The sequence below is a fragment of the Sinohyriopsis cumingii genome, chromosome 15 (genome assembly GCF_028554795.1).
Source record: "Sinohyriopsis cumingii isolate HCF-2022 chromosome 15, ASM2855479v2, whole genome shotgun sequence".
NCBI classification, from domain to species: Eukaryota; Metazoa; Mollusca; class Bivalvia; order Unionida; family Unionidae; genus Sinohyriopsis; species Sinohyriopsis cumingii.
Window position 1 is genome coordinate 73,253,047 of NC_142975.1, and position 20,543 is coordinate 73,273,589.

Here is a 20,543-nt window from a genome sequence, read left to right on the forward strand (position 1 = left end):
CATTGCGGTTCGTTTATTTCGCCTATTTCGGTTGCCTCCCTATCAGGTCTTTGACGTAGCCTCGGTTAATCAAATGTTCAGATAACTCTTCAGATCCTTTTTTGGAATGTTTCATAGTCAAAGCAGGTTCTGTGTATCCTCAGTGCCCGGCTATATGGGATGTTCGAAATGCAGTGTTTGGATGGCAGCTGGTTGGGAGAAGATACTGGTGTTTATCAGTTACCAGCCACTTGGATCAGCATAGCCATATTTACACTAACTAGGGGAGTAGTGACGTTCAGTAATACAATAAGCAGTCAGGTAGCAATTCAAATATGAGATCAGATTATTAAAATACATGCCTTTATTGATTGGTTAAAACTCTAATCTCTGTTCTAACCGTTTTCCATTACAGCCTTATTCAACATTTCCTATTCTGTAAGACTATGATAAGGTAGTATGGTAAATTGTTTTGCAAAATGTTAGAGAATATGACTGAAATATATGTTGCTCAAACAATCAAATCCGTTCTTATTACGGTTTTAGCAGTAAAATGAACATGGCATATTAAAGTGGGTAGGCATCTGTTTTAATATTGTATCGAAAACTACACAGACTGAATGGATTACAGTTGTTGCAAGAGTTTTCAGTTCAAGGATGCTATTGAAGCTATTGCTTTATTATGGTTTTATTAACTTATTCACGGGGAAACTGAAATATACAAGGGAGTGTGTTAGGTGCCCCGGGTAGCTGAGTATGTTATTAGTCATTTTAGATAAGTCGTATGTATTTGAGTTAGAAAACTAGTTTGATATGACCAGTTGCTATGTCATAAAGCCTTTACACACATCACTGCAACACTCTGTAATAACGACAAAAAAGCAAATAATGGTATAATCTGGCAGAGCCTCAAGGACCGGATGGAATGAACTTGTCATCATGCGACATCAGATGGTAGGATACTATTGAAGTTACTACTACGTTATTAAGTTCTCTTTACTCATTTAAAGACGAAAGTACATTTAAAATATTAACATTTTCCCCATTATTATTACATTTTTTAATTTGCTTGTCTGTTTGATTCTTTTTATGTGCAAAATTTTAAAATGTAGATGTCAAATGTATACCATCAATTGTTAAATTGTATTCATAGATATATACAATATTACTTCCGGGATGTGGGTGTGTTGGCACAAATGATAGTGATTAAATTTCGTCATTTGGTAATGGCTGATGAGAATAATTTAAGTAATCGATTTAAGTAATTTCTACATATGTAAGTGCAAAGAGGCTCGGGGTGTACGAAAATGCACAAAGCTTTTCAATCATACAGGTACTCAGTTTCTACCTTTGATTCGTTTCAGGTTCGTCCAACTTTATTTTTAAAGGAGTCACATATTATGGCGGGCAAATCTATTAAAAGCCTACTACTAGCAATAATAATAAAATAACAATATAAAAGCCAATAACTTGATATTACATCCACAAAGTGAGGACACCCAATAGTTTAATAGATCATCTTGAGCAGCAGAGAGGTTGAAATGACTACTTGCTGGAAGGTCCAGTTTTGAAAATAAAAGGTCAATAACGTCAAACCGAAGCCTCTAACTAAAACCGATAGGTTCTCTAATTGGGTTATTTGTTTTTACTTTATCTTTGTCGCTCGTGTTTTTCAAAATTTATTTACCCACCGTGACACTTGTTTGTGGTCGCACCCTCTCTGCTGCTACAAACGTGTGAGTAATTAAATATTATTATATCAGTCTCTCATCCAGATATTTTATCAACATATATACGATATCGCGATCGAGGATCATGTACATTTATTGTTATAAATCAGTGTGGAGCAGACTGTGCTTTTGAAAAGAAGTTTTTGAAGTTAATCATGTCCATGTCTCCTGAACATAAAGTCTGATGAATATTACGCAGACTTCATTAAACACAACCAAAATATTGCAGTTATCTCTGATCACTTTATGTATTTGTGTATATCGCTAAGTAAAATAAATCACGTCTGTGTTTTTATCTGTATTTGATTGTTTGTGTCTAGCATTACGTCGTCATATACCACGAAATTATTAATAAATCCATCGAGGTCATCTACATATTGGCTTCATCAATATCGTTGATAAAATCAATAATATCATTGCCGTCCTCGTCCAACAATTTTGCATTTTCATTAAAATATTTAAGTACATCGTAACATCTCTGATCATCAAATGACGGAGCTACTAAATACAACTTATCCCATTTGAGCCATCTCATCATCAGATTAAGTAATAGTTGTGTCTTACCAGATGCAGATGGACCTATGATAATTGCTCTGATCGAATTTGGTAGTGCTGGATGATGCCTGACTGGATCTTCCTTTCGTGTCGCTGAGAAATCAATGACATCCATGTTATACAAATATAATAAATAATATGGATTTATATTGTGTTCGATGCAGACCATCGACCCCCACAAATGGATTAGCAACAATAATAACAAAAAAAGCGTGATCTTACAGGCAAATTTGTGAAATGTGGTACAAATAAATGTATATTTATTTCGTCTCGTATGAAGACAGGTGGTGATATCCCTACTTCATTAGGAAAATTACCAGAAACTCCATGGGCTAAATACCCAGGAAAAAAACATCTTACTGGATATAATTATTGTGGTTCTGGAACTCGACTTGTTATCCGACTTGACGAGCAAGATCAACCTTTATTATGGTATTGATCAAGCATGTTACGTTCATGATGTAGCTTATAAAAGTAAAGATTTACAACAACGACATATTGCAGATGTGAAGTTGATTCATTCGTTAAATTCCATTAAAAAAATCTTTCAGAGAATCATTAGCTAATTGGTTGGTAAGATCTGCGATGAAAGGTAAACTAGTATTAGGAGCCGGTAATTAATCAACCGATTATCATAAAATAATGGAATCGTTTCAGCATAACCCAAGAGGATATTAGAGTGGTAGAGCAGCGATTAGTAAACTCGCTGATGCAGCAAATGTTGCACGTTCTGTTGCTGCAAATTGGTTAGCAGGACAGGCAATGTGGCAAAATAACTACCACCACCTAAAAAAATCAGCATGCACATTTTGATGTCAGCACTCCTAATTATGTTCATCAAGCAAATATTTTATTTTTACCACACAATACTATTAAAATTGGTAGACGTCAATCACGTACATACAGATACGCGCTAACTGTCGTTGACGTTGCAAGTAGATATAAGGAAGCAGAGCCGTCATCAACAAAAACAGCAGCTGAAGTTATATCTGCTTTTGAATTAATTTATCAACGAGGACCCTTACGATGGCCACAGTTACTACAGGTTGATCCTGCCAAAGAATTTCTTGGTGCAATATCATCTCTGATGAAAAAACATAACGTCAAAATTAGACGAGGACATGTTGCAATTCATCTTGATCAGGCATTTGTTGAACGATTTAATAGAACACTTGCTGAGCGGTTATTTGGATATCAATATGCAAAGGAAATATTTGAGAAAGATATGAGATCTCGCGAATGGGTTGCAAGATTGCCAAGTGTGATAGCTGCGTTAAATAATGAAATTACTAGTGTAATTTCTATGAAACATATTAATGCGATTACAAACAAAAAAAAAACAATGCAACGACCTGACTTTTCAAAACAACCAGTATTAGGTAATGTTACTGTAAGATATTTATATGAACCTGGTGAACTTGAAGGTGGTAAAAAAGAGCGACTGATCCTATTTGAGTATTACATCACATACAATTTCTAGCATGGTAAGATCAACGGGTAGACCTGCATTCTACAGATTGGAGTCAACTGCCTCTCAACGTGGATTTGTACGTGAACAATTACAAGTAATTCCTGAAGACACACAATTACCACCGCATTCACTTTTGTAAACTAGCACCTCGACGTCGATTACATTCAAGACAGGTCAGCATCACGTTTTCGCGTGTATGATAAAGATTATTATATATATTAATTTTGTCTACGGTAAATTGTCTTGGATTATTATTTGAAAACTGCCACAGCATTACTATTACATCTAGCACAATGACTATTCGGTCGTTGTTTCAATGTCATGATAAATTCAACATCCAGATCAAAGTCACGCTGATTTTTTTTTGTCACACTGTTGATAACTAATTTTTTTTCTTACTATATCATCGTTAGTTTCCTGAATTTGATTATTATTTTCTGTGAAGTCTATGACAATTCTCCGCAGTTTAGATATTCTTCTGACTCGATAAACTGCGAGATAAATTAAGTTTGACCATTCGATACGATCATCGACGATCCAAATATTTGTAACAGAGATGGTTAATCCTTGTAATGAATGAATTGTCATTTCGTATTCTAGCGTCCATGGAGTTTTGTCCATAGTCAACGCACTGTCAACAACACTGACAGGAACTAAACCAAGATCATTTAATACAAGATTTTGTTTTTCGATAGTCTGTTGTCGCGTATCTGCTGGTAAGATAACACAATGGTACGGGTTGATTTAAAAAAAGTCTTTATGTGACAAAAATAATTGTTGTTGAAGTGTATCACAAACTATCTTTCTACTTGCCACTATCAACTATTAACTGAAACTAACGAGTTCATCATTGGAAGAATGTATTTTTTTGTTACAGCGTCATTGTCTGATTCCGGTTCTCCAAGATCAGTAATTTTATTATTATACATATTGAGAGAACCAGTCATTGTATGACCGGATTTTGCTATTCGACCACGAATATTATCTAATATCGCTGACATAATAACATCGGATTTAATTTTTATCAAATACAGCTATGCTATTTTCAGTTACTCCATTAATTTTAACGATATTATCTTTCAATGAAAGATTACTTGTTTTTCATTTTCCTTGCTTATCTTGAAATTTAACAACTTCGTTTGGATCTACATTTGCAATATTTAATAATTCCAATTTTTATAAATGAAAGGGATTTTCTGCAATATGATTGGCTGTAAAGGGTCATGTGATAGTGATCTGGAATTTTTTACACATCGATAAATTCTGGGACTACTTTCGGTTTTTGTACTGTTTGCGATACAAATAGACATTGCAGACACGTCATTGTGAAAAGATTGTTTGATCTTTTAAATTTTTTATTCAGCAAATAAATATAAGTTACACCCTTTTTATACTTTTGCAAATATTCTTTGATTGAAATGCATTTGACGTTCGTCTGCTACATAGTCGCGCAAAATGGTTGATTAAGGTGATTTTTCACTGCAATTTTCTGCGGAGATTTTGTTTAACAATTAGACAACAAGGAGTTAAAATAAATAATAGCAGCGATTGAAGCAGATGAAGATGGATTTGACGATAATGCAATGGATGTTACAAATGCTGAAAATGAAACAGAACAACAGATATTGATAAGTTCCCTCAAACCAGCACCCCATGACCTCAGTCACCCTATTAATACACAACAACAATAATAGCGCGGGAACTGGGCCAGTCAATTTTGAGGCCGCTGAGGGATATGAACCAAGATTCAAGAAATTATCTGAGGAGGACTTAAATGCTACTGAAATAAATCAATACTCGGGGGCTACTAAACGAAACACAAAATGGGGCATTGGCATTTTCAATGGTAATTTTTTTTAATTTTAATTTTGTTACTTATTTAAAAATAAACGTGTGTAGGTGTTGGTGGCATGGTGTGAAAATGACCACTTACACAAAAATAAAAACAAATATTTATGAGACGATTATTCAAAGACTGAATCAAGTTTTTAAATGGTAAAACTATCATCTCCACCAATGTGACTTAACACCATTGAAAAATGCATATATAATCCATAAAGGTGATTGTTGTGCTAATTTAAATTATTTCGGAAAGTAGTCATTAATACCTTCCAGCACTCAACTATTCAACCAAACAAAACATATGGCAGGTTTTGCGAGCAACTCTACATTTAACAACTGCACATTTAATTTCACATTAGATAACTGAAAGGGTCTTGTTAAGTATTAACGCTGATGAAAAAGATATAAAATGTTAATCCTGTATAGGACACGCTAAAATTAAAAAAGAATGTTTTCTTTATATGAAAAGAAATGTGCTGACATGACGGTTAGGCATTGCCTAAGATGTAAAGTATGAAGTTGCCGAATAAACATAACTGACAGTAGTCACATTTCGTTTGACATTGAACGGGTCTTCACAAGTATTAAAGCTATTGAGAATGATATAAAATGTTATTCCTGCATACAATTTATTTAATTGTTACCTTTATGTTAGTAAGTGATAGTATCATCTTGTTCATATTTCCATGTTGTTCATTGATAAAATCCATTACGAATTAAGGTCTGATTGGATATTTAATCTAGCACACTTGTTCATTCCGTTATCAGCTGTTATTACGTAAGGTCACGGTCATCTAACGTAGTAGATAGGACTGACTAAAATTGAACAAGAATGTTTTAAATAAACTCAATGTGTTGAAACCACTGGCAGACATTGCCTAAGATGTAAAGAATGAAGTTTCTCAATAAACGTTCCTGTGACAGTATCGATATGTTCGTGTGATTCTGTACAGGTTATGTATTTTAGGGCGATGTGAAGCGACGAATGAAAGGAAAGTATGCGCTACTTAAATTAGAATGCATTGTTGATGGAATAAGTTGATTTGACGAAATAAAGGACGAAATTGGAATTATAAGGATTAAATGATCATGGTTGGGTATTTATCGATGTGTATATTTTAGCTAATCACTCACAACGTTAACATAAAGTCCTTCGGACTTTATTTACTTTGTGAGTGATTAGGTAAAATTTACACATCGATAAATACCCAACCATGATCATTTAATCCTATAAAAATTCAGATATTTCATCACTGATCTGTTTACTTATATTTTCATGGGTTATTCCGTCAGTTTTTTGTTTTTGTTTAGAGGAAGCTCTTACGTAAATATCTACCATTATACTTTAAGATCTGTTTAAATCGACGCAACTACTTGAATAATCGTGTACGACTTTATGAGGTGGTAATGTTGATGATGACACAGAAACTACTTCACGCCACATATTGGCGGATCGGTTATTGTTTGTGTTGGTAATGTTAAATACCAAATTGGAGCTTTTATTGTGTTTACGTAATTTATAAATTCTTTTGGTGGAGCCATTCCATACGAATCAAAATAAATAATTCCACGTGGATCAACTGCGTATGCCACCCGATGAGTACCAGGACCGGAACTTTTATCGAGATTAATGATACCAATTTCAATATTGTTTGGTTGTTTTGGTAATTGATCACGCATAAAAACACCTCTAAATTTTTTGATGTTTAATTTTTTAGCAGCATCAAGAAATCAAAATTTGACATAGATAGTAAGAATCAGCGAAGTGTTCCTGGAAGTATCAGACCTTTTCCGCATCAATAAGGAGTTCCTGGTATTCTTACACCCCTGACCCCTTTTTTAATTCTTTTACCTGTTATTATTATTTGTGCTGCTAATCCACCAGCAGCTTCAGCAGCACCAAGTGCAGCTGCTTTTGCAACAGCTGGGGCTGCAGCGGCTAATAAAGCTGGTATAGCTGCAGGATGTGGAAATATACCACCAGTCTTGACTGAATCTTTAATGGCGCTCCCAGAAACATTGAGTTTAACGCATGTTTTGGATGATTGTTTGGCATCATTGAAATGCATGAGTTGACGTTCTGACAATGATAGTTTATTTTGACCACCTGTGATATTTTTCTAGTGATATATTTATTCCACAGTTCTTTGCTGAATTTGATTGAATCTTTTTAATCTGAACAGGAGTCAGACTGACACTAACATGATGATATTACATTATAAATATAGTGATCGATTGAATTACGTTTTCTACTGGAGCATCAATAACTCTCATTCTTCCACCAACACCTTCAAGTAGCATTGTTTTGTCTTAGAGAATAACAGCATTGCTCTGTAACCACCAGCAAGCAGTCGAGCTACACGAGCTCGAAAATGTATATCAACGACAGATTGCCTGAATAAATCTAAATGTTCCAACGGAAAGTAATAGATTGGGTATAATGTTGAGAAATTCCGCTGAGATATCTGCAAACCAGTCAACATTTCGATCATGTCCCATAAATACCATTAACCTATGATAAGCACGTGCAATACGATTTGGTTCAAAATGTAACAAAACTTCTTCAGAAGGTTCATGGTGTCCATTTATCCTTAAAGCAGCTTCAGAAACGCCAAGTGTATAAAATATCATTGGACTTCGTTCCTGTGAAACTATTCTAGCATTTTCCTGAAAAGCAATAAAAATATGAGTTGGTGCAGAAACTCCTTGCTGTGTTGCTATTTACCATGTAAATAAACCAGCCGCATTACTTTGAACGCTATCTATAGTCATTGTCAACCATGATAACAATAATTTACCACCTGAATTTATAAACGCAAGTAGGTTTTCTTCTTCAGCAAGCGATGGAGACATTACCGGCATCCACTGTGACAGTTTTGTTAGTATTATTTTACCTGCATCAACTGCGTTGTCAGTGGCGTTTTGTACAATTACCACAGTGTATTTAGCTTCAAATATAACTTTTCTAACATTTCTATAAAATCCAAATATATGTGATGGTGGAATTGTACATAAAAAATTTATTCTCCATTTAGCATTGATCTACGTGCGGCAAATCCTAAGTTGAAATTGTCGTTCAATGATACAACTGTGTCCCCAGCTGCATTTAGTCTCACGTCGCTACTCTCGGGGTGATTAGTGGTATCCTTTGCAAACATCACTGACAGACCAGCTGACCTCGAGTAATCATCGCTGTGTCTTGCCAGACCCAATATCGTCGTAGGAATATCAATATTTTCGAGACACAATTCAATATTTTTCCGTCAATCTTTGTATATAGCACTGTTAAATAAGGTCATAACACCATTATTAACAAAACCAGGTCGATCTAAAAGTCCGTACGCTCTATCGTCTGCTTTCAAAAGTCTACCTACTACTTCGATAAATGCCCCAGCAGGTAAAAAATGCCTGCTTGTATCTTGAACTTGTAATTCGATTCGACCACGCTGATTTGTTATACGTGCGTCATAAGAATAATACTGATACTCTCGTATAGATTCATCTTTAAGAACTGGTGCATCCATATCAAACGCTAGCTCGGATATACGCTTGATCATTTCATTATAATCATTATCGTCTAACACGAAAACCAGTTCCAGCTATGAAACTTGCCGTTATATTTGTTTCTTTCTCTGACTGAGGTATCTTAGCCAACTCCGTTAGTTTTTAATTTGCAGCTTGATTTATTATTTTACTGATATTTGCAGGCATAACTTCAGTGCTGGGTAATTTTACTGGTTGTGGCTTTCTTCGTACTAATCTAGCTAATCTTTCTTTGATTGCTGAAAATGCTTTACCGGCAACATTACCAACAGCACTGACACCTTTATCGCAAATAGCGTCAATAGCTTTCACTCCTAATTGTTTTGCAATCGGAATAGATTTTGGAGCTATTCTCTTAAATAAACCTTTAACAACATCACCAAGTCCATCTCCGTAAATCGATTTGTACGTTGACAATCGTCAACTTACCACCCTAATTATTTCAGGCCCACGTCGAACATTGTATATAATCATTTTTTAAATTACAAGTTGATTAATTAATTGTTTTAAGTCGCTGTAATAATCATCGACAATTTCATTAATGAGAGAGCGATAAACATTACGATCCATAACAGCGCCTGTAAATAATCTTCGGCAAATATCAGATATTTCATTAATAATTTCTGGAAAATTATTTCCTGCACGTTTTCTTCCAGTTAGAACTTCTAATCGATTAACATCAGCAAGAACACTGTCAGGACAAATTCCTAAACCGCTTCCTGTTTTTGACTCGGAGCTATTCGACTCTTTAAGCAATTCAGTGATCATATCTTCTTCTTCTTTTTGCAATTTTTGTTTTCTTCCTATTACATTGTCATGAAACATTTAAAAAAATCTGTTTTGCTTACCCTTTTCAGAATTAATATCAAGACCAGTATTAGCAGTAAATACATTTTTAATCCAATCATTTTCTGACAAAGATCCAACATGTTCAGGTTTTAAATATTTATCTCTTTCATCAAATGTTGCTGCAATATCTACTAGTTTATCAGTACTTCTCACTTTTTTAAAACAATTTCTCAGGTGTAAATTTACTTCTAACTTCAGTTAATCGCTGTTGTTTTTGTAGTTTTCTTTCTTGCTCACGTTCTAGATATTTTTTGTTGTTCTAGTTCTAGTTCAGCTGCAGTTACAGTTTGTGATTGAGGTTGCTTTCTTTTTCTTACTTCTTCCTTAAATTTGTGAAAATTAGGATCATCATCAGCTTTGAGTGAACTTTGTTTAGTTAAGATGAGATATATATCTGTAACCCAATCATCTTTTGTCCAAGATTTAGCGTATTTGGTTCTTACATATTTCCCTATATTATAATAATTTTCAGCAATATCATGAACTTGTTCTGCTCTTGCATTCGCTATAGCATTAAAACCTTTAATCGTCAATTTATCGTTAAGAGCAACTTTAGTTTTTTTTGTCTTAAGTTCAGGTTTAGGAGGTTGAGTAAAATCTTTTAGATTTAAAATATTGCTCTGTCCCTGAATAATAATTATTTATTTCATGTAAATATGCCATATAATCAAGATCATTATTTCTGACTTGCTTACCTCCTTTTTTTATTCGAAATAGCCATTCCAACCAGTTTTCTTTTGACACCGGCTTATTAGCATATTCAGGTTTTAAATACCTTTCTCTATAATTATAACTCGCAGCGGCAAATGCAGCAAAATCTATTAATGTTAAAAGTCCTTTTACTGTATTAATTGTTTCTGGCTTAAATTTATCAAACAATTCTTTTTTTTCTTTTTCGTTTTTGGTTTTGGTTTTGGTTTTGGTTCACCAAAAGGGCCTTCAAGTATTTCTTCTTCAACAAGTTGAAGAGCAGGGGTATCTGAGCGGCAGCTATTTCAGTTGAAAGATCTCATAAACTCTTTTTTGTCTGTTTGTTTCTTCTTGTTATCTTTTTAGTTTGTTCAGCAGTTTGTCTTATTGCTGGAAGAAGACCTTCCGTAGATTCTGCAACTCTTTCAGTAACCTTTGTGATAGATTTAAAAAAAGAATTCTTTATCTTCTGCATATTCAACTTGTGCTTCTTGTCGTTCTTGCAGTTTTTGTTTGAGAGCATCACGAAAAAAAAGATATCTTCTGATTGCTTCTAATCTTTCTCTAGCTAATCTACTAGGAAAAGATTCCATTATTGATATAATAATGATTTAATTACTCACACAATTATAGCAGCATAGAGGGTGCGACCACAAATAAGTGTCACAGTGGGCAAACAAAATTTTGAAAAACACGAACGACAAAGATAAAGTAACAAAAAACTAACCCAATTAGAGAAACTCGCGGTTTGAGTTAGAGGCTTCGGTTTGACGTTATTGACCTTTTATTTTCAGATATAAGGTTATGCAGCTGATTTTTCTTTCCTGCGTAACCAATCAAGTCCTTGGTTACCAACTCTTGAGATTTCCTACACGAAGGTAGGCAAACCCAAGTCTGGTACCGAAAGTAAAATAGACCCTCTGGTCATATGAATTGACCTATATCTCATTCCCCACAATGCAGAGTCAAATGCAGGTACGGGCCAGTTGACACCAATGACCCTTAGTGCTCTCCGATGAGTTTACACCCATTCCTAATCCACTAAATGTTCTGATTGGTGCATACGATAAAACGGCTGATTCTATATCTCAGACTGCAATGTTGCATTTTGCACGTCACAACAATGTTTCCTTCCACATTGTATGACAGGTAGCTGAATTTTTTTTAGAAAAGAGTCGACAACATTTAGGGTCTAATAGAAGTGTAAAACAATTTTATATGTACTGTTCAAGGAGGGTGTGTTGGTGAGAAAATGTTATTTTTATGCATAAGGATTATTCGTTGGAATCAACCAGAACTGAATGTACCATCGAGTGCAAGGGCTTGAAGTTTAAATAGCTCATTGAGTTATCTCCCTTATGCAATTCATACAACTACACAAATAATTATATAGCCAAGGATCGAAATTAACTCTAGTCCTCTATCCCGCGGATTTCGCTGGCAAATCTGTCAAAAGCAGCATCCAAAAATCAGTGGGGAAGTGAAAATTACCACCGGTCACCTATCATAGCATTGGTTGTGAATCGGAATTATATTTAATGATTAATGGATTTGTTCATCGTGTTTATTTAGCACCTCCGAGATTTGCAAGTGACAACATACAAATGGACATGCTTTTCAACCATTCATAAAGTAAATGAGTGAGATTATTGTCAATAAATCTTCGCACACAAGGAACTAACCTGGTTTACTTCCCCCAAATATTGATCTCTTTACTGATAATAACAAAATGTATAGAATTTGAGGCTGGTGTTAACTAATAGAATTACTCTCGTTCGCCAACTCAACTAATATTCCATTATTTTAACGAATAATGGGTTTAAATACATACTCAATACATTATGCGGTAACAATTGTAAAAATATGGATGTATTTATCAATGTGCGCAGCCGCAGCCGAAATGGCAAAAATAGGATGGTGACAAAAGAGAGCGCGATGACAAACAAGAGCAAAAGAAGAGACTAAGTAAGTACCAGAAATGCTGGACAAGACATACAAATGGCTTTGGTATAACCTTAGTCCGAGTTTCCTCTGACCCCTGCCACCCCATTTTTTGATATGTGGACATTTATGTTGGGGTGTAGGGTCAGAGCGCATTCCCGATTGAAAAGTTGGAATTCGCCGACACCATTTGGTGTGGGCATGGGGTAGCCGCTTACTAGCCGGTCCTGCAAACTTGAACGACTTTTCATCGAGATATACCTGCATGAAATCGATAGGAATATAATTTGTTTTCTCAGAAATTGCGATCACAGCATTCGTTATATCTTTAATCCGCTGATACACGAGATGAAATTACATCGTTGCTAAAATTTGACCTGGATCTGGCCATTTGTATTCCTAGTTACGTGACTACACAATTCTCGCTACCTACATCTCTATGACATCAGAGGTCATACAGTCACGTTATATCAACAACAGCCCATTTCTAGTATTGCTGTTGGAAAACAATTCGAAGATATAAATAAAAGTCATGTAATTTTTATAGAAAAATGAAAAAACAAACTTCTCAAAATATTTATTGTGAAAACAACGACGAAATCTGTAAATGTTGCAGAAATTTGAGGTAAAGTAGATTCACTACGAAGAGCACGTGTCAATGTGGTAGTCACGTGACACCAACAAATAAACCATCGCTGACATGTGCTCCGTACTTCTTGAAAATGGTTTTCTCCACCCTGCTGCCATACCGACAGGTTTCTATTCGTTCGTCTCAGTATAAATATGTTGAGAATTAAGTGTGCATTATATTTATTTACAAACATTAAGTTACTTCTATATAATATGTCCAAATTCTATGTACAACAACTTGGGAAATTTGTTTATTGTTGATATCACGTGACTATATGACCTCTAATGTCATTGACATGTAGGTTCCGAGATTTGTATAGTCATGTGACTTGGAATGCAAATGGCCAGATCCAGGTCAAATTTCAGCAACGACGTACTTTCGTCTCGTCTGTCAGCGGATTAAAGCCATGACCAATGCTATGCTCACGATTTTTGAGAAAATAAATCATATTCCTATCGATTTTATGCAGGTATATCTCGATGAAAGTCGTTCAAGTTTGCTGGGCCGGCTAGTAAGCGGCTACCCCATGCCGACACCATATAGTGTCGGCGAATTCCAACTTTTCGATAGGGAATGCGCTCTGACCCTACACCCCAACAGTAATGTCCAAATATAAAAAATGAGGTGGCAAGAGTCAGAGGAAACTCGGACTAGTATAACCCAGGAAAGGCTGTGGTGTTGTATACTTTCTGCATTGTGTGTTCAGAGAAATAGGTAAATACCGTAGGAGCTTCAGTCGTTGATAGGCGTGAACAGTTAGGAAGAAATCAACCTTATTATGACAACAAATAGTGCAAACAAAAAGAAAACGCCTATTTGAAAACTCGACAATTCGTTATCTACTCTGGAATAATATTAATGAACAATAGGAAAACGACTTTGCATGTTTCGGGTTAAGATAGGTCTTACTTTATTACTGTATGCAAACTTACATTGCACCGACAATTAAATACAATAACTTTATGATGTGATGCATTCATAAGCATGTGCCCTTTAAAACTTGTGTAGATATCCATTCAAAAGGATACGCTCACTACAAACATTTTAGATGTTTGCCATCACCATCGTTCTTACACGGGGAACTAAAGAAATTACTTAATTCTGAAGTCTATTAATGTCCATTCATTTAAGTTCCCAGTTTGTGTTGCAAAATAAAAACATACCTGAATCACTCATAAAATGTGAGATATATCCATATACTGACTCGGGGCCGGTCCTAGGCCGATTGGACCGATTTTGTCTTATCGGGCCAGTGCTCAGAGAGGCCTCGGGCCTTAGTAATTTTTGAAAATATATCAATAGATACAAAGTAATTTTAAGGCGATGTAAGAAAACTTTAAGTTCAGTATCGTATAAAACTTGTTTAAAAGTTTGTTTCTAAATGCCGTGCTCAAAGGGGACCCGTGCTTAAATCCCTGGGGGCCGCCAAAATGATCAAAATCGAGCCCTGTGTTTGCTAAGGCCGGTACTGTAAATTGACTAAAGACCACATTTGTAATGCGGATAAATGCTAGCTGTTGTTATTTTTTTTGTTTCTGTTTGTTTGTATGTCTCTTTGTATTCAAAAACTTATTGGAAACACTTGCGAGTCCTCAGGGCTCAATTTGGGTGAATGTATTCAAGTTCGTGTAAGTAGCCGTGATACATGAAAACAGAACTACGAAAAACATGCAGTGATCCAAAACAGATTTTGATGAAATCTCGAAAGAGCAATAAGCTTATTCGCAACGAATGGAAACAACCTTAGCTATATATGTAGATGTGGAATGTAGCTAGACTCTCGATGTACGATAACACTTGATAAAGATCATATTCCTCTCTAAAATATTCCTCCGATATAAATCTAGCTTCTACCCTTTATTCTCTTTAGTAAGTAAACGTTTAGCCAGAAGGTATTGCCAAACCATCGACAATTATATATATATATATATATATATATATATATATATATATATATATATATATATATATATATATATATATAAGGACAAGCAAAGCATTATAATTTATCGGTAGTTTGATTGGAAACCGCAGTGTTGAACTCTCCTCTCTATTGAAGACGAATCTTGGTCGATTCATCTGGTGATGCCGCGTGGGCTTATTTTGCGAATATTTTCTTTTGCGTATCAAGTATATTGCTTCAAACAAACTTTGAAGGAATATCATATAATTTATAAAAAGTAAGAATTAAACGCAACGGTTAATTATTGGCTGATTGGTTTACATGTTTGAGGTGCATAATGTGCAACAAGTACATATTTGTAATTTTTCAAAGATGTTGTTTTGTTGCTATCTTCGGTCTCACGAGCATAGGAGGTGTGACACAGAGTAAACGAATTAAATGAAGATACTAACCTCCCTGTATATGGCTATATTCAATTCAGTCACGTGTTTACTGTATGTTGTTTGTCTTTATAAAATAATTATAACACTTAAATGACTCTACAACCTGAGATATGAATAAGAAAATACTCAATTCAATATTTTAAACCATACCTAAAATGATAATTTTATGTCATTGTTAGTGCTTTATATACACTCTAATTAGTGATAATATATCACAGTATCTCCCGCTTTTGTGTTAATAATATTTTGAAATAACTTATGGGGTACGATCTCAATGCAATTGTTGTACAATGAGATCTTAAAATTGGAATACCTATTCTTTCTCTAGTCAAAATAATAAATAAAATATGACTGCAATAGTTTCGGCTATTTTAGACATTGAGAAGTAGTCCTCTTCTAATATCTTTACACCATCCTCTGCAACGCATACCTTCCTATCTACGGAGACATACATCCGTTCTTCGCATCCTTCGTTCACCTCATAGGTTTTGACGAAATTGATGAATTGAAACTAAAACTTAATATGAGACTTTATATTAAAGACCTAGGCAATGTTCTGTTCACTCATTTTCCGGAATAAACGCAAATACTGAACTACGGTTTCAGCTGGAACTTTGTCCATACAGTTTCAACCTACCCTGTTTCATCTGTATCAAAATGGTGGGAGCATTGGTGTCGTTAGGATACATTTCCGGTTTAATCAAGAACAGAAGAACTAATTATATGCAGCAGTGCGGTTGGGAGAAGGAAAGACACTAAGCTCCCTCTATTTCCCAATTTATATGCCTTCAAGTGTTGCGATGGCAATATCGCTAAAAAAGATAAAGAATACAATGATGTGACACGAGAACAGACACATAAGTCATGTGAATCAATTATCGACAAAGTCATGTGACGCAAGAAACGTCACATAAGTCGTACGACATGTTGCGAACATTTCGCATCTATTATATAGAGGATCTCAGATGGGTAATGATTTAATATTGAATTTATGAAACGAGTTGAATAATGTCCAGCTTTCAGCATTAAATCATTACCATTTGAGATTCTTTTTATCACATAGTTTTTATATAGGTGGAAATTATTTTAATAGAAAGACGAATTAATAATTTCGTTCATTCAGACAGACGGTGCACCTTTCATTTGTTGTGCATAAAATATAGCCCCAGACAAAGTTGAACTAGTAAAAATAGATTGTATTTTTTACATACTGTAATGGGAAGGAAATCTAGCCTCTAATTTTGTTTGAAATAGTTACAAATCAATTTCATTCGTCGCAAAGCTTCCAGTGGTAAAGCAGCATGAGTGGTAGTACTAATACTAGTGTCTTTACTTTGTAGACGACTTTGTAGACGGGTTACGATATCGTAGCTAGGTGGGTGGGTGTTGTCAACATTGATGGACAATATTAATTTATTCATTAATACCTACTGTTATTCAATACCAAACGACGATTGGTATGATTCTCGGGTATATTTCATATTCCCATATAAATTGTTAATAAATCATCCATTTGACTCTTTCATTTCACGATGTTATTTTGACAGGAATGCATGTATAACTTTGCTAGGTATTAGCCTCGTTTCCAATTTTGGGATATTTGGAGTACTCCCGTGGTTATCTCGCATAATAGCTAGGGGTCGCTTACGACATCACTAATCTTTAAAGCTAAAACATTTATTCGTACTGCAAATCTTGACCACTGAGGAATAAATTAGTTGTATGCACACTTTACTAACATTCTGGATTATATGGGTTTTCAATTACAATTTTAATTTAGGTGTAGTTTTGTTGCTATCGGATAGAGGAGAGTACGGTTGCCCCTGCAAGCAAGCGCTCGCAGAATTTTCCTTGCGGTTGCTACCCAGCGAACGGCAGAAATTTCCCTGCCAAGCGCAAAATTCTGCAGAATTCCGCGGGAGGTATAAAAGGCTTGTCAGCGTCTCCACTAGGACCTGTTCGGGTTTCCGAGGGTCACGTTACGAGCTCCGTACGTTCAGAAAGAGCGTGGGAAAATCTTTCACTATTATTTTACTACGAATACCATATAAGGAAGTACGCAAAGATAAGGTAACTCTTTTGTTTGTTATTTTCCGCAAATCAGAACTCATAGTTATCTAACAATGTTTACCTAAATAAATGCAACGAAAATAATGTTTCTTTTACAGAACATTTTGGATAGATCTAAAACTAAGTTTTGAAATCTACATCTGTGTACAAAATACCTTTATGGATATTTATTCATTCATTGTCATATTTTAAATCAGCAACTTCAGCTAACATATCTGCTTATCAGTTAAATAGTATTCAGACAGTATTTTTATGATTCTGTGAGGTCAAGTCAAGGGTTTCTTGCAGACCTTGTTTGAATAATGATGTTTATTAGAATTCGATAGGAATAGGATATCAAATAATAATAATAATAATAACAACAACAACAATAATAATAATAATAATAAGTGCATGTTTGAAAAGAGAGCAAATGAGTGTTTCACAAATCTCTCTCTAATAGCTATTTGTTAAATTGTAAAGCTGCTGAGTGTTTCTCAAGGATTTGTACATATGCTGTTAGTTATTTTCTTACAGCCACTGAGTGTTTCTCAAGGCTCTGTTTGAAATTAACCTATATGAATTAGTGAAAAGCTAGACAATGTTTCGTAGTCTATAAGTAAACCATAATTTTAAAATAACATATGAACACTAAACTATGACATTGATAAATGTTAATATCAACTTCTGTCACGAAAGCTGTTGCTTAATTTACTTGTGTTTGTCCAACTGCACACTACCACTGTGATATAAAAATTAATGAGTTATTATTTGAAGTGATGTACCTGATGCTTGAGTCGTAGACTTTTAATACCATACAAGTCTGTAACTTAATAAATCACACGAAACTTAAATCTGAGTCTGCATTTCATCATTAGTCCCATTCTTATTGTAAGGATTCACCCCTTCATCACTAGTCCTATCTTCATTGTAAGGATTCCCCACTTCATCACTAGTCCCATTCTTATTGTAAGGATTCCCCACTTCATCAGAGAATCAGAGACCTCTTGGAGTTAAGGTCCAAGTTCAACTGGGCCTTTACTCTAATGAGAGCTTATCAGCCATAGAGAACACAGGGAGTCATTGAGTGGTCACCGGAAGTTTAACGGCCAATGCTACCCCGTAACAATACTATAAATCAAAGAAAAAGCTTTCATCCGGATACACAGAACATTTTATAAGGACATTATTTTTCAAAACAGAATGATAAATGCGATGTGATGCCACATTGTTTGATACGGTACACAGTAGGCCTAGAGTACATGTTAACTCTAAAATTTCACATTCAGAACTAAACATTACATTGTTGCGATTTTCACGTGAAATAGGATTACTGGATGCAGAAATTCCCATGTTTACTGTAATGCATTTGTGACCGGATATTTGCAGTATTTGATTTGGAACAATAGACTGTACAGAGGACGTAAATACAAAAATTTTGAGTCGGATTTGCATGCCATATATACTGCGTAAATATGCTATGGTTGGATAAAGTTCTGTCAGTTGGGAGACCCATTTATGTCCACAATCTTCTGTGAACAGAGGTGAGTTTATTTAATTTTGTAAGTTACATTTATAAAACGCTTGTATAATGGGCGGATTCTATATCAATGTTACAGATACACCACCCGCTCCCCCACTCCGCCACCCGCTATCAAATGAGCTATACCCTTAGTTTTTGTTCTTATTGTTGCACTTGTAGATTGACGCCATTTTTCTTATGATGATACCGTTATACATGACATAGCAAACCCATGTGTTGGGTAACATATACGTATTCAGACAGCCGAGATAAATTTTCCTCAATTTCCTTTCGCGAGTCGAGTTGAAAAATGGCCACCAAAATGTTCCTTCAAAAAAAAAAACATTTCAGAAGGCAGGGTTAAAAAAGTTTTCCCACGATCGCAGCAATCAGTAAAGGGAATACTGCACAATAATTGTATGGGCTTATTTGGACCATTCAGAATCACATAAAGTGATATGTTCACATGCTATGATATCAAAAATATTAAACTGCACACACTATAGGCAGAATGTACCGACTATGTGATAAAAACTATTTCGAAATAGAAAAGAAACTCAGAGCATGATATTTTTCATAATAGAGAAGAATCTGAAATTATGACCTTTATTGACGTTGAAGAAAGTCGCTTGATCACATAGAATTCTTGCGAGAAATGTGCATTATTCATTCTTCATCTGTCTATCTGTCTGTTTTTCTACTTGTACGTATTTTTCACTTATTTTCAACATTAATAAATAAGTCCTAATACTTTCATTTATTTCTCAGTATTTTATCGACAATTACTACAAGGAATAGTCAAAGAAAACAACGAAGATAGAAACTATAAGATTTAATTAGGTTATATCCAAGCATTATAAAATAAACCTGAAGTAAATATTTTGTTGTTACATTTGTTCTTTGGAACATTTTTTGTCAGTAATACACTCTTTCATATCATTTTCTTTCATCCTGAGTGGGTTAGCTCGTCTTGGTCTGTCGTAAATGTATTCAACTACTATTTCATTGTTTCGTCACTGATTTGTTAGGAGTCTTAGAGTCCACGTTAGAAATAAGTTTTATTGTCCTTAAAGGTAGAACTGGGGCAAAAATTACAAGTTTTTTTACATCTTATTATTAAGTTTGGAATTATTTTTGTTGTCTCTTTTGGATTATTTATAACTACTAATATTTACTTTATTGATATTAGAAGATTGCATCGTAGAGTTTCAAAGGCTTTGTATTTTATGTAGACAAATCATTTTCATTGAGAAAGCGTTTATCTTAATCCATTATCTGATACATCATTCAAATATTTAAACGATTCTGCACAAATGTAGGACGTTTTAAAAGTTTTCATTCATCTTAAATACTGATTAATGTTTTTATTGACATTCCTTTCTGATCATCGTAATG